We start from the raw sequence: 15,933 nt of genomic DNA on the forward strand, positions 1-15,933 counted from the left end.
AAAGAAAATAGTTGGGTCTGACTTCACAATCCCAATGAAGTCTTCAAGTCGTTAACCTACAGGGTCTTGAGAGAAACCTAAGGTTAAAGGAGAATCGACTCTAGTTATGCAACTAGTAACACACAGAAGTGTGGGGATTAGGTTTCCCAGTTGCTAGAGTTCTCCTTTACATAGTTTTCAAATCAGGGTTTGCAATCTAAGTTATCTTGGTAACAAAGCATTCAATATTCACGGTTAAATGAAAAACCTGATTCAACCAAGCTAATATCTTTCAACCGTTAGATCGAACTTAGCTTGTTACACACAAATAAAATGTACCCTCATTTAGGTTTATGTAATCTTACCTAAACGTGTACACCATGTTGGTTCAATAATAGTTAACCGAAGTTAGCCATATGATTACTCTCATATCAACCTGGTTCATCTTAACCATAACTAGTTCAAATGACTCAAATGAAACTAGTTAAAGAGTTTTTCAATTGCTATATTCTTATAGAATTATACAAGAACACAATTGAAGCAAGATCGGTTTGATTCACTCGAATCAATTCATGAACATTATAGCCAAGGTTTGCAGAGATTGCATTCCTTATTATATAAATGTTTATGTCCATGTACATAACCGATTTTAGAACTTTAACCTTCAAGTATGCAAACGGGTACGCATACTTGAAATACCCGAACCAAAATTGGGTTTCGCAGTACGCAAACGGGTACGCGAACTTCCAATTTCGGACATGAACCTTACGCTAGTACGCGAACGGGTACGCATACTTAGGTTCCCGGATTTCTCAAGCCAACAGGTACACGTACGGGTACGGATACTATGGTTCCCGGACATGGATTACATATGTGCAAGAGTACACAACATGTCATATCCAATAATAGTTAAGTGTTCTAAACTCTTATTTCAATCATTGAAACTTTCTTAGAGGATGACAATGGTCGTTTTCACACACTATTATCATCAAAGCAATTTTCAAGTTATTGAAATAATCATAACGAAACATTCCAAGTTTACACCAAATGATTACATCACACAAATCATGTAAGATGTTGCTCGGTAATTTTCACATGATTATCTTTTGACTTGCGTCAAGAAAATAAGATGAACTTGGTCGAAGCGAAAGCTTGCCAACACATATTCCGAGAAATATGTAAGCGAGCTAAACTCAGCTCAAAATATCAAATGTGTATAATAGAAAACTATATCATAACACGACTTATGTCTCAATATAGGAGATAGAGTAGAAATAGACTTTCCAAGTGATAGATGAGTTTCAGTCTCCACATACCTTTTGTTGATGAAGTTCCACAAGCTCTCCTTAGTATTTTTTTCGTCTTCAAATGATGAACGTCGTGAAGTCTAAGGCTCAACTACACAATCTATGTCCTAGTCCGAGACATCTATAAGTAGACTAGAAATCAAGACTTATAGTTTTGATCACTAACATTGACAAACATGCTTGAGATAACAACGCATGCGAGTTCGACCGAGCAGTGCTCTAACAACATTCTTGTCTGTAATCCATAATACATATTGCTTCAAACACATAATTATTAGGCCTAACAGTATTTGCCTGCTCTGATACCAATTGAAAACGCAGGGGATACTAAATACGCCCAACTTTTTCGTCGGCAACCTGTATAAATAAAACTTAATACAATCGCAAGTAAACCAACTGAATGATGTTTGAAAATACGTATATACAGTTTATATCTCAACTTCTACTCGATCAGTATGTGTATAGACACAAGGTCCGTGAACCTGATTGTTAAGCAGAGTACTTGAACGATCTCAAAAGTCAATATCCAAGATCAATCTAGTCGTATCCAAATAATCCAATCGAAATTCTGCCAAGTGATTAAGCTTGTTATCTATCTTTCAAGATACAAATCCTACAAGAAACAAGTCTCATAATCGATTACAATTAAGCGAACTTATATACTTAGATTGAATACGTACAAACCCGTGTAAATCAAATTATAAAGATAAACAATATAATGCGGAAAAGGAAAAACACAAGACACCAGAAATTGTTGTTAACGAGGAAACCGCAATAGCAAAACAAAAAAAAACGGCACATCGTCCAGGTTTGAACACCACATTGCATTAAGCCACTACAGAAACTAACCTACTATCAGACTTCGGACTGGAATGTAGTTGAGACCGAACCCACCCTCCAAGCGATTCAGTTATAGCCGCGCTCCTTACGTCTCTTGAACCCCGCAAGGTTTTACACACGTGACTCCCTTAGCTTATGTCCTTTACAACCTAACATTTGCTTCAGCCGAAGTGAAGAATTTCGATACCAATCTGCCTCTAACAGATAAGCCTATTTGATTTCCGTTTAGATCAAAGATCAAGGTGAGAAAATATGTTTGCAATAGACAAAGCTAGCAAACCTCACAAATCCGAAACTTAGGACTCCCGAAGAGCAGCCTAGATCTTAATCACCCCCCAAGAACAAACTTCAAAAGATCAATTAAGATCAGTTTTCAGATATCTATCTTGAGGATCACAAAGTCTGAGACAAAGAGAACTTTGCGATTACTATCTATCTTCCCTGAAAAAAATTACGAAAACCTCGATAACATAAAAGCAAGATCAGGATTCACGAACTATCAAGGTAAAGATAGTCGTACCTAGCTTCACAAATCCCCAAAGCGAAGTCTTTTGGTCGTAGACCAAATTATGTTTCTCAGAGGAAACCTAGGTCAATAGAGGACGACTCTATAATCAAATAGGACACAAAGCGTCAGGGATTAAATTTCCCAGTTAAAAGAGCATCTCTATTTATAGTTTTTCCAATATCAGGGGTTGCTTAGAATTCAATTTAAGATAACTTGAGAATTAAGCAAACTCTGTTCTTGAAAATACAATAGAAAAATTACACTTTGGTCCCATTACAGAACCGTGTATAGTGGCTGTTCGGTTTGGCAACTTAGCCAAAGAACAAAAAACAATTTAATGTTGATTTAAACTCCTAAGAGTTTAATCATGATGCACAAACATAAGTGTTTAAGTGATCAATGAAGTCTTATAAGTGTTCAAGATATTTCTAACAATGCTAAACATATTAAAAAATAAGTTTATGAGCATTTGCTAAAATATAAACTGGGCCAGTTGGTAGGAAGGTTCGTGAACCGCATGGCTTGTTCCGAGTTAGGGTGCAACAATTCGTGAACCGGGTCCGCCAATTGCGAGCCTATTATACCAACTTTGAAAATTCAGTTCACCACGATTTGTGAACTATTCCCAACTGAACTTGCATGCGGTTTGAAAACTGGTTTGCCAACCTTCCGGTATTTTTAAAACTCAGATATATATGGTTTGCGAACTGGTTCGCCAACTTACCCTGAGTAGAAATATCAGTAGGTTCAATCTCTCTTATGATATTCGAAATATTCCCAAGTGATAAAATCATTTCCATTGGCAATTTTCAATTGGTCCACAAAATAATTCATAGAACTAATATTGTTAAGGATCGTTGAATATCTTTGCTAAGTCATATTTCAAGATTTTTTACAAGACAAGCTTAACTAGAAACTTCTTCTTTATAAATATACTAGAAGTCATATGACATAGTCCCAATAGATATTGAGTGAAATATAATGGTTCAGTCTTCACATACCTGATACATAAGTTCTCCAAATGTCTTCGTTGATCTTCAGTCTTCTAAGGTGATGTCTGATACTCAACTACAAATTCTAACCTAGTATGAGATTTGACTTAGTAAACTAGAAATCAAGATATAGTTTTGATCAACTAATATTGACAACAAGCTTGAGATAACAAAACTTGTGGGTTCAACCGAGCAACGCTAACATTTATATCATGATAAAAATTAGGGTTTGAGGTTTTGAATAGGGGATCAATTGATGAAATTAACCAACAAGGTAAGGAGATGGTTGATATTGCATGATGGGTTTGGTTAATTTGAAGACTTTAGTTAATGTTTTGAACTAAAGTAAAAGAAAAGAGGATTTGGGATTTGTTTTAGGTCTTTTATGTTAACCATAGATGATGATGAAGATGGTGGTGCTATTATTGGTGGTTTGGTGATAGAGTTTATAGTGTTGAATTGTTTATGGATGTGGTCAAGAACTAGAACTGCAGATATGAAGGTGATTGAGTTATGATGGTGTTTACTTGAATATGGTGGTAGAATCGATTTAACTGTAAAGACATGAAGGTTCAACTAAGAAAGATAGTAAGTTGTGATGTTGTTGTTGTGAAGGTAGTGATGGAACTAATTGTGCTGGTGAAGTTGGTTATAATGAAATTAAAGTAAAGATTTGTTGGAGTACGAAGTGGATGTTGCATGTGGATATAAACTGAAGCGAAAGTGGTAATGACTTGGTGAGTACAAAGAGGAGGAGAGGGATATCAATATTGAGTCTTGAATGGATTGAAGTTCTTTTAGATGAGTGTTACGATTTTGTAGAGATGTTTGAAATGAAATTCAACATGGATGAATGTTTTGTTGAGTTGAGTAGTGGTATCTGGTGGTGCTAGAATTAATTGTATTTGGTGGTATAAGTTGTTAGAGCACTGCTCGGTCGAACTCGCAAGTGTTGCCATCTCAAGCTTGTTTTTCAAGTTTAGTTGATCAAAACTATATACTTGATTTCTAGTCCAATTATAGTTATGTCTCAGATTAGGATAAAATGTGTAGTTGAGCTTTAGACTTCATGGTGTTCACCGATTGAAGAAGAAGATCTATTGAAGAGCTCCGAGGAACTTCATTGATAGTAATTTTGATTGTTGTTGTAGTAATGAGGTTCAAACTCTCGGACTTGTGAAGATTAAATTTAAAGATTTAATAAAATTATATAAAAAAATATTAACAAAGTGGGCGAGAGGTAACCAAGACACTAGAATCCACTATTACACATGAATGATGTCAAATATTTCATAACTCTAATTATCCTTTTAATCCTTTATTTCTTAATCCACAAATAATCAAACATATTCTCAAAAATTAATTGTATCCCCTAAGCATAGATTATCTAACCAAAGCATAACCTATCTAATTGAATCACAACTAATGAAGAAAATTATGTAAACTTTTAAGAGCTCTGCAAAATCAGTGATTGAGTGAATTATAATTAAATATTAGAGAAAATGAAATAGTTACCCATTGTTCATGTGTGAATAGCTTCATCCATTGCCTTGTTTACGAGAGAATTAGCCGCTCATCATGTTGGAAACACGCTCAAAAGTTGATTTCATTTATGCTCAAAGGGTTACAAATGATGAATAAGGGAGAATTATAATAAAAATCGGGTTTGCAACGCTTATAACTGTTGCAAAAACCGTTACAAAGAGCCCTACTGTTGTTGTTGTGTTTTTAAGTCTGCCTGTAAACTGCGACCCACAGAATGAGTTGCTGTCACTGTTCAAAAACGACTGCTGGTGCAGGTCCGTTCTTCGTGTTCTTCAGTTTTGCAGCAGCAGAAATGGCAGCTCTGCAAATTTGATTTTTCGCTCTGTGGTGCTCTTTTTCTCTCCCAATCTCTCCCTCTCACTTCTCTATGATCCCCTCACCCTATATATACTCAACAACAGCAAAATATCACGCCATAACTCTCACAAATTTTCATTAAACTCGGCAGTGAAGAAAAATATTCTAGGAATATTTTCTTCCCTGTTTTAGATTCTCACGTGTTTCTACAGCTGCAAAATCTCCTCATTTATCTTCTTCACGGTCCAGAGTGTTGCTAGAGTCATCATACACGGGCAGAACACACATAAATCTTCCAAAACGCGTGAACTATTCTTCTCATGCACGGGCTGCCCTGATTCCTTGTCACGGATTTTCCAGCCAAATTTGATCGAAACAAACACCCATACCAGCTCTTTTATGACATATTACAACTACCCATGAAGTTTCAGCCCTTTAGTCCACCTAAAACATCTTCAAATTTGGATCAAAACATTCTCAGAGAGCTGCCACATTTTTCCCGCCAATTTTTAAGTTTCAAATGAAGAAGATGGTGTCCCCCTAACCAGTTGTGGGGTGCGAATAGCAGCTGCCTTTTTGGGGTGCCCCTTAGCCAAATCTGGGCTCCGTATAGCAAGTGTCCTACGGGGGTGTTTCGAGTGATTTTTCGAGCCGATTTTTCCAACAATATTTATTTTCCAAAAATACCTAAAAATACACAAAACACCATAATAAGGACGAAAACGAGTACCAACAATACGAAACATTGAGGACAAATTAGACACATAAATGCGTCTATCATTCATCAACAAAAGGCACGTGGAGACTAAAACTTATTTACCTTGAACATCTTACATGATTTGTGTGAGACAGTCATTTGATGTTAGCTTGAGAAGTTTCGTATTGGTCGATTAATCACTTGAAAATTACTTGAAGCTAGTGGTATGTGTAAGATTACCATTGTCATATTCCAAGGATGTTTCGATGATTAAATGAGAGTTTTAGAACTACTAACAATGTCTGGAAATAACACAGTATGAATACCTAGTATGGGAACTGTGAAAGTGCTAGTTCAAGTCCGGAACTCTTGTATGCGTTCCTACTATGTGAACGAGTTTTTATGTGACCAGGTCCGAAACTCTTGTATGCGTACCCAATATGCGAACGAATTTACCTGTTAAGGGTCTGGAGCTGTTGTCTGCAAACCGGTTTTGCGAACTGCTAGACTATGCCAAATTCCGGAACTGTTGTTTCGCGTACCCAGTTGGCGAACACAGTGGGTAGGTTCTAAAATCGGTAAGTATGAAAATCCATACTCATGAACTCACGTTCGTTTGCGAACTAAATTCCCTGGAACGATTAATGATTTAAAGAATGCAAATTAACTTTGCAAACCGTGGCATTATGTTCATGAATTGGTTGTTGTATAAGTACTTTGTACAATTACAAACCAAACCGATTTTGCTTCAAATTGTTCTTGAATATTTCTACAAAATAGTAAACATTTGAACAACTCTCTTGAAACGCACTTAGATTCATTTGATTATCTATCATGATTGATTAATCATCATATTTGATCAAAAAGTGTTAGATGAATATGGCTCAGCCAAAAGTGTTCATATGGCTAACTTCGGTTAACTGTTATTGAGCCAACTTAATATACACGTTTAGGTACGGTTACCCATATATAAATATAGGTATCTTTCATTTTTATGTATCAAGCTAATACCATCTAACGGTGGAGATTAATTGCTTAATTTCTAAGCAGACTTAGCTTGAATCTTAAATCAGGAATTCATCTAATTGTGAATATCAATTGCTTTGTTACTAAGCTATCTTAGCTTTGATTGAAAACCCTTATTTGAAAAACTATATAAGGGAGAACTCTAGCATCTGGGATACCTAATCCCCACACCTACATGTGTCCTAGTTATAACTAGAGTCGATTCTCCATTAACCTAGGTTTTTAGTTCTCTGATAAACCATTCTAGAGTTAGCGACTTGAAGGCTTCATTTGGGATTCGTGAAGCCAAGTCCAACTATTTTACTTTGTAGTTGCATATCCGACCTTCTCTGTTGGATAGTGACATGATTGACGCTTGGATATTGGTCTTTGGTACCATCCAAGTTATTCTCATAACAATCAGGTTCGCGGTTATATCTGTTTGTGTTACTGATTGTATTGGGAAATAAATAAAGTTCTTTGACATATTTCCTGATTGAGCTCAGTAACTTGGTGTTATCAAGAATTGTATTAGAGTTTAGTCCATACATATTGCCGAAACAAAATAGTTGGGTGTGGTTGTTGTACCCCCGCATTTTCAATTGGTATCAGAGCAGGCAAATACGCTAAAACCTCATAAGTATGTGTTTATAGCAATCTGACTATATGGACATAAGTGTTATCTCTATAAATGTATCGCCAGTCTTCGATGGCTCGAATTACTTATGGTGGAAAATTGCTATGCGTGCCTTTTTGCAAGCGCGTGATTTTCAATCATGGATTCGTGTTGTGAACGACTATGTTCCTCCAACAATTCTAGAAAATGGTGTATTTGGTAACGAAGGACATTGGAAGATATATTGAACCTGAGATTAGTGTTGCAAAGAAAAATTCAAATTGATTAAACGCTATTATCCATGCAATTACCCCTAATCTTTAGTACCATATGACTACGTGCACTACGTCTAAAGATGCTTGGGATATCTTAGCTACCGTATTTGAAGGGAATACCTCTGATAAAGAAGCTAGGCTTCAAAACCTAAATTATGATTGGGAAAACCTTCGTATGGATGATGAAGATTCATTTGATGAGTTTAATTATAAAGTGTCTGAAGTTGTTAATGCATCTTTTGCATTGGGTAAGATTATTCCTGAAAAGGACATTGTGATGAAAATTCTCAGATTTCTACCAGCTAGATACGATTCTAAGAAACATGTCATCGTTGAGGGAAATAACCTTGGAACACTTTCCAGAAACACTCTTGTTTGGAAGTTAACGATCTTTGATCCTGAGCATTTATCCAAACCCGGAAGGGATATTGCATTTAAAGCACAAATGAACACTGATTTAATTGATAAAAGTAAAAATGTTGACAACTCTGTGAATGATTAGATTGAGACTGAATCATCAGATGATGATCTTTCCAACTCAGTTTCTTCGATCACATGACAATTTATAGATCTTCTTTTGAAGAGAAGTAAAAATGCTTCACGAGAGACAAACCCAGATCATCAGTTTAGCCACATGATCGTGTTCCTCCTAAAAACAGGGATATTGTTGATACTGATGATGAGGATATGCCACAATGCTTCAAGTGTAAAGGTTTTTGGCATTTTGCTAATGAGTGTCCAAATCGTAGAAAGTACACTAGCAACAAGGGTCTTGCTGTAATATTGATGAAACATCCGATCACTTTGATTCTACATAGGATGAAAAATCAAGTGTAACACTCCTTTGTGAAAATATAAATTTTAATAATTGTAGAAATACGCATATCAATCTTGACATTTTTCCTGATGCATCATCAACTGTGGTCGAGGATGTAATGGATTTTTCCCTTAGTAATGAAAACTCTGCCTCTTATGTTTCAGGTACCCATGTTTGTCTAGCAGCATGCTCTGCCCCGGTGTCTGAACCATCCTCCATATTGGCATATCCTTACTGTACTATTAGGGGTCACGAACTCTCAAATTGTTTTAAGTACAAACATAAAGTAAGGTATGTCAACAAAATGAAACAGAGAGCCAGTCGATTAGCCAACAAGCTAAAACTTGTTCTGAAGTTAAATCCATCCGAGGCATGTAAAATTAACTCTTCTCCTAAAAATTTGATTACTAAGGAAAAGGTTAGATCTCTATAGAGAAAAACTAGGTCTAAACGATCTATAAAAAGGGATGTTGATAAATCCGTGCAGGAACCATGTGGTGGAAATATTTCTGTTCACCCCAACACAACCTAACTTTGTTGGAAGTGCATCTTGTCTCATGAGCCCAAGAAGCAAAGACAAGAACTATGCACAACCAGGCTTTAGGGTCAGAAACTATTCTAGTTTGTATCGTTAATATTATTACTTAAATTTTCATCTTCTTTTTAAGTAATGGTATTGAAAAGATTTCACCCTATACAAATAAAAGGCTAAAATCGACAATTCTACCCTTTTAGGGCTATCTACATTGATTTTACGTGAACCTTGCTTACCCTGTATATAGGTTCCGTAATCCTGAAGCCTTATTCCTTCCTCTGAAACTCTTTTCTTCAATAGTTCAAAATTATGGAAGCTCCAAGCACCATTCTTTCTGATGGAAAAGGTGTCAGTATGATTGTCAAATCCTCAATCATGAAAGAGAAAGAGAGATCCCATTCTAATTCAACTTTGAAGAGAAAAAGGAAGAATATGAAGAAACCAAGAGGGAATAACTCAAATCTTCAAAAATCTTCTGTTACTCTTGAAGAGTTTGTAGATAGGGCAAAACGATTTGCTGATTTTTAAGGAATTGAGGAGACGACCGTGCGGAGGATACTCCTTGAACTGAGCAAACTGCTCAACCTCACACAGATGCACTGCAAAAAGGGAATGCTTGAATTCGAGAGATCAATCTGTAGGACTCCGACCTAAACCAAGATAATGGCCGTTCCAGCGTCATTTCGGTCACAAGAGAGGATGGGTCGATCTGTATGAGGGAAGCTGAGAAATGTGTGAGATCAATGGTGATCAAGAATTGTACGTGTGTTGTGTATTCTGCATGAAGAAATACGATAAGTTCTGATTGATTGAATTTTGCACTGTTGAGAGTAATTGCTCAGACGCTGAGTTTTTATTCTCCTGTTATCTGTTTGACGAAAGATTGTCTGTTGTTTCAATCATGATTCAGAGACTTATTTATATTGCAAGAATTGTAGACACCTTGATCCGATGAAGCGTGACAGTTGCTGGAGTCAAAGAGTGGGGAAGTGGAAATCGTGTTAAAACCAGTTGCTCATCGTGTGGAGACTTGGTTGATTATCTACCCACTACTTTGCTAACTCCTCTAACTGCTTGCACGACTTGCTCACATTCTCATCGTGTGGATGACCACACGTGCCGTAGACCGCCAGACCAAAACCCTAGTTGAGATCCCCCATGTGACACGATTGATGTCTCGTGATTGTGGGGTCTGCAAGGCAGACGTGTATTTAGTTAGTCAGTTGTTGACTTTATGAGACGATAAGTCTTTGTATTGCTGAGTCAAACGTGATTTTCAAATGTTCTAGGACTCATGAATTGAATATGTCTGTTGAGACATAGGTATAATTGTCAAATGGATGTTCATAGTTAAGGTGAGAAAATATTGCTCATTTGATGAATTGTTGAATATTGATAGTTGAACCAATATTCTTTGGTTTGAGCAAATATTGCTCATCTGAGCAAATATTTCTCGTTTGATGAATTATTGATAGCAGGACCAAATGAAATATTAATTTAAAATACTGGACCGAGTATAATTAATCAAAATGTTGATCATGGGATCAACATAAAACTATTAGTGTTTGAATCTGCTCGGAATCATGAGCTTTGGATTCGAAACCCTAATTTCGATCAATTACCGATCAATTGATGATTTATTGAAAATCAACCACGGAGTGAAGGAGGGACCGGCTACATGGGATGATGGTTCGACCATGTAGCTCCCAGATGCTCGAGTGAGCCAACACCAAAGTCTCTTGAATACCAGTTGGTGAAAGGATGATTAAATGCTGGTTTAATCATTTATTGAAATAACGCTCGTCTGAGCCTTAGGTGATAAAACCTTATGACAGAAAGAGGGACCGACCAAGGGGCCATGGAACCGACCATGGTTGGTCATGGGACCGATTGACGATCGTTTGATGAAATTCCAAGTTGTTTGGAAGAGTTTGAACCTAATATGAACAAATTAGGTCAAATTATGAAAATATGTGGAACGGCCTCTTGCAAGCCAAATGGCTAACCTTGGTCGGTCAAGGTAATATGCCCATGTCACCAAAGTGTCCGTGTCTCAGTCCTGAGAATTTTAATATTTTCTGGTGTGCATTTGAGCAACATTTGGGAAAATATGAAGAAATCGGGGTTTTGCTGAAACTGAGGAACTTCATAAGATGAAGGAAATAATAATAATAATAATAATAGAAAAAGGAATTATAAGGTGTGGGACCGGTCATGGCTAAGGCATGGACGGTCGGCTAATGAGCCTGGTCCCATGACACCTTTCCTAAATTTATATTATTTTCATGATTTGAAGAAAATATCATGAAATTAAGGAGTTTGTTGAAACGAAGGAGTTTCCTTAAAACGAAGGAGTTTCCATTAGATGAAGGAAACAATAATAATAATAATATAAAATAAGGGGCGTGTGGGACCGGCCATGGCTAGGGCATGGTCAGCCGGCTAGTGGCCCGGTCCCGTGAACCTTTCCCAATTTTATATTATTTTCATGATTTGAAGGAAATATCATGAAATTAAGGAGTTTCATAAGATGAAGAAAATAATAATAATAATAATAATAGTTTGCCCCCCTTGTGACACAATCTCAGCCCCCCTCCCGCCGTTTCGGGTCCCTTGGCTAGGTTACCAATGAGGCTCGCTGGTAGGTTAGCACAGCAACTTATTCAATTAATGTAATAGTATGTCGTTGGAGCTTAGCTTGTTAGGCTTCCAACTAGTTTCATGTAATAATATCCATCCAATAATAATAATATTAATAATAATAATAAGGAATTAACGTGTGGGACCGGCTAAATCCAGGGCATGGCCGGCCGGCAAGTAAGCCCGGTCCCGTGACACTTTTCCTAACTTTTATTATTTCCTTGATATGAAGGAAACACCATGAAACTGAGGAGTTTCCTTAAGACGAAGGAGTTTTGTTCAAATGAAGGAATTTTCATGAGATCAAGGAAAAATAATAAAATAAAGAATCAGGCGTGGGACCGGCCACGGCATGGCTGGTCGGCCGGTGGTCCAAGTCCCCTGGCGCCTTAGCTAATATTTTATCATTAATATTTTTCTTCCTATTTTGCATAGGTTCATCGTTCCTTCGTATTTTGAATGCTCGTTCGTGCATTCAAGTGCTCGTTAGCGCATTATTGCTGAGTACACTTGCACTATTTTGGTCGGGGCTTACTCGATAGCGGCTCAGATGCCCGTACGTTGAATATTAATTACTAACTCATGGAATTCTGCTGGGAAGAACCATGAATTGAAGTAATGAAATATTATGAAGAACGTAGAATATTTTCTTGGATTCAGTTGATGAATTTAATGACTAGAAATAATTAATTGATGGCTCTATACTAGCTGGCAAGCTGTCTATGAGCATTAATTATTCAAGAATTAAGCGATATGAGATAGTTGGCGTCATATTTCTTTTATATAGTCAGGGAAAACATTGTTACATCCTGAAGACGTTATCGCTCTATACTAGCAGACAAGCTGTCTAGGAGTCGTCCAATCGTTCGATTCTATATAGAAGTGATTACTGAAATTGCTCAGTATTCATGAAATGTGTCGTTGCCTCAGTTGAGAGACTGTATATTCATGTATGCTCTGGTGCTTACAACTGAAGAAAGAAGATCTACTGAAGAACTCAGAGGAACTTCATCAACAAAAGATATGTGGAGACTAAAACTTTTTATCACTCAGAAATCTATTCTATTCTTACATATCGCCTATTGAGATAAGTCGTATATGATATAGTTTTCATATCATACACATTTGATATTTCGAGATGAGTATAACACGCTTATCTATTTCTCGAAATATGTGTTGGTAGATTTTTGTCCTAGCTACATTCATCATCCTTCTTGAATTTATGTCAAAAGATGATCATGTGAAAATTTCCTTGAAAAATCTTACATGATTTGTGTGAGACAGTCTGTTAGAGCATTGCTCGGTCGAACTCGCATGCGTTGCTATCTCAAGCATGTTTGTCAATGTTAGTGATCAAAACTATAAGTCTTGATTTCTAGCCTACATAGCTAAAGGTCTCGGACTATGATAGAAAGTGTAGTTGAGCTCAAGAACTCCATGGCAATCATCATACAAGACGAAGGACTAATCAAGGAATTGGTGGATCTTCATCGACTAAAAGATATGTGCAGACTTGAACATATCTGTCACTCAAAAGTCTATCTATTCTATCTCCTACTCTTGAGACAAAAGTCGTTTTGATATATAGACTTTCATTATGCACATTTGTTATTTCGAGCCGAGTTTATCTCGCCTATATATTTCTCGAAATATGTGTTGGTAAGCTTTCGCTTTAGCCGAATTCATCTTTACCTAGTGACGAAAGTCATGTTATGTTTCAATCACTTTGAAAATTGCTCTGACGAAAAATGGTTTGTGAATAACGGCTATATCCGTCCTATGAGAATGTTTCAATGATTGAAATGAGAGTTTAGATTACATAACCATTGGTAGGATATAAACATTATTGTGGAAACACATATATGTATAAGTTCTTATTCCTTGAACCAAAGTTTGCGAACTTTGTTGATCAAGAGAAATGGAAGTGGCGTGAGCCAAGTCCGCGAACTGGCGGAAGTTCTCGACCCGAGAATTTCTGCTGGAGTTTGTGAACTCCTTCCATGAGCTTAAGTCCGCGAACCCAGTCCGCGAACTTGAGCAGGTTATATCTAAAACCGGTTTTTCTTGAACTCATGTTTATTTAAACTGAGGGATGCTTTTGCAAACCGTGGGTATAAAGTTCATGAACCGATTCGACTGAATCAAACCGTTTTTGCTTCGATTGTGTCTTTTGTAGTTACATAATATCTAAGCAATTGAAAAACTCTCTAACTAGTTCATTTGAGTCATTTGAACTAGTTATGGTTAAGAAGAATATGGTTCATATGAAAGTAGTCATATGGCTAACCATTTGGTTAACTATTGTTGAACAAACAAATGTTAATGTTTGGGAACGGTTCTTAAACCCAAAATTGGACATTTCATTTGTGTGTAACAAGCTAAGTTTTCGATCCAACGGTTGAGAAATATTAGATTGAATCTAAACAGGTTTTCATCTAACGGTGAATATTGAATGCTTTGTTACCAAGCTAACATTGTTTGCAAACCCTGATTTGAAAACTATATAAGGGAGAACTCTAGCAACTGGCAAACCTAATCCCCACACCTTACGTGTGATACTAGTTGCATAGCTAGAGTCGATTCTCCTTTAACCTTTGGTTTCTTCTTCTAAACCAGGTTAACGACTTAAAGACTTCATTGGGATTGTGAGGCCAGACCGATACTTCTTTTCTTGTAGTTGTGTGATCTGATCTTGCATCTTCTATAGTTACGAGTACGATTGTAATAATTGGCTCGAGATTTTATATCTCCGATAGGCAAGATAGAAAAGTAATCACAAACACTTCGTCTCATCGTTTGTGATTCCACAATATCTTTTTTTGCTGCGTCGATTAAGATTATTGTGAGGTGATCAATAATACTAGGCTGTTCTTCGGGAATATAAGACCTGTTTATTGATTGGTTCTTGGTCACCATGATTTATCAAAAGACGGAACAAAACTCGTAGGTATATTCGTGGGAGACGGATTTATCTATTACCGTAGACTTTTCTGTGTGATACGGATTTGTTGATTAAAGTCTTCGACTTTGGGTCGTAGCAACTCTTATTTGTGGGTTAGATCAGCTAAGGGAATCAAGTACGTAGCATCATGCTGGGATCAGAGGCGTATGAGCATAACTGTACCTTGGATCAGCGTGAGATTGATTGGGTTTCAACTACAGTCCAGACCGAAGTTAATTTGGAGTAGGCTAGTGTCTGTAGCGGCTTAGTACAATGTGTGTTCAATCTGGACTAGGTCCCGGGATTTTTATGCATTTGCGGTTTCCTCGTTAACAAAATTCTGGTGTCTGTGTTATTTCTTTTCCGCATTATATTTTGTTATATAATTGAAATATCACAGGTTGTGCGTTGTTCAATCAATTAGAATATCCGACCTTTTGGTTGTTGATTTAAATTGATTGACACTTGGATATTGGTCTTTGGTACCATCCAAGTTATCTCTCTAGTGTTTGATAAAGACTCGCATATTTCTATTTGCTTGAATAAAGATCAAATCGAGAGATTGAGATATAAACTCTTTGATATACTTTAATCTAGATTGAGTCTGACTGTCTAGTTGATTCTCTAGAAAGTATATTGGAGTTTTTCCATACATATTGCTAATCGAATTATTGGGAGTGGTTGTTGTACCCCCGCTTTTTCAATTCGTATCAGAGCAGGCAAACACATTTAAGACCTTACAAGTTTGTGTTTGTAGCAATCTGAGTCTGAGGACAGAATCTCTTCTACGCATACCAAGATGTCTTCTAAAGCTTTTAACTATGCCAAATGGCTTGGGAATACCTCAAAGTATTACTCCTTAGTTGATTCTTCCGAATCCCGAGGTAAGAAGATTGTTTCATCCTGTGATGACATATCTCTCTCCGATGAGACATTGAG

This window comes from Papaver somniferum, chromosome 10 (assembly GCF_003573695.1).
Source record: "Papaver somniferum cultivar HN1 chromosome 10, ASM357369v1, whole genome shotgun sequence".
Taxonomy (NCBI): Eukaryota; Viridiplantae; Streptophyta; class Magnoliopsida; order Ranunculales; family Papaveraceae; genus Papaver; species Papaver somniferum.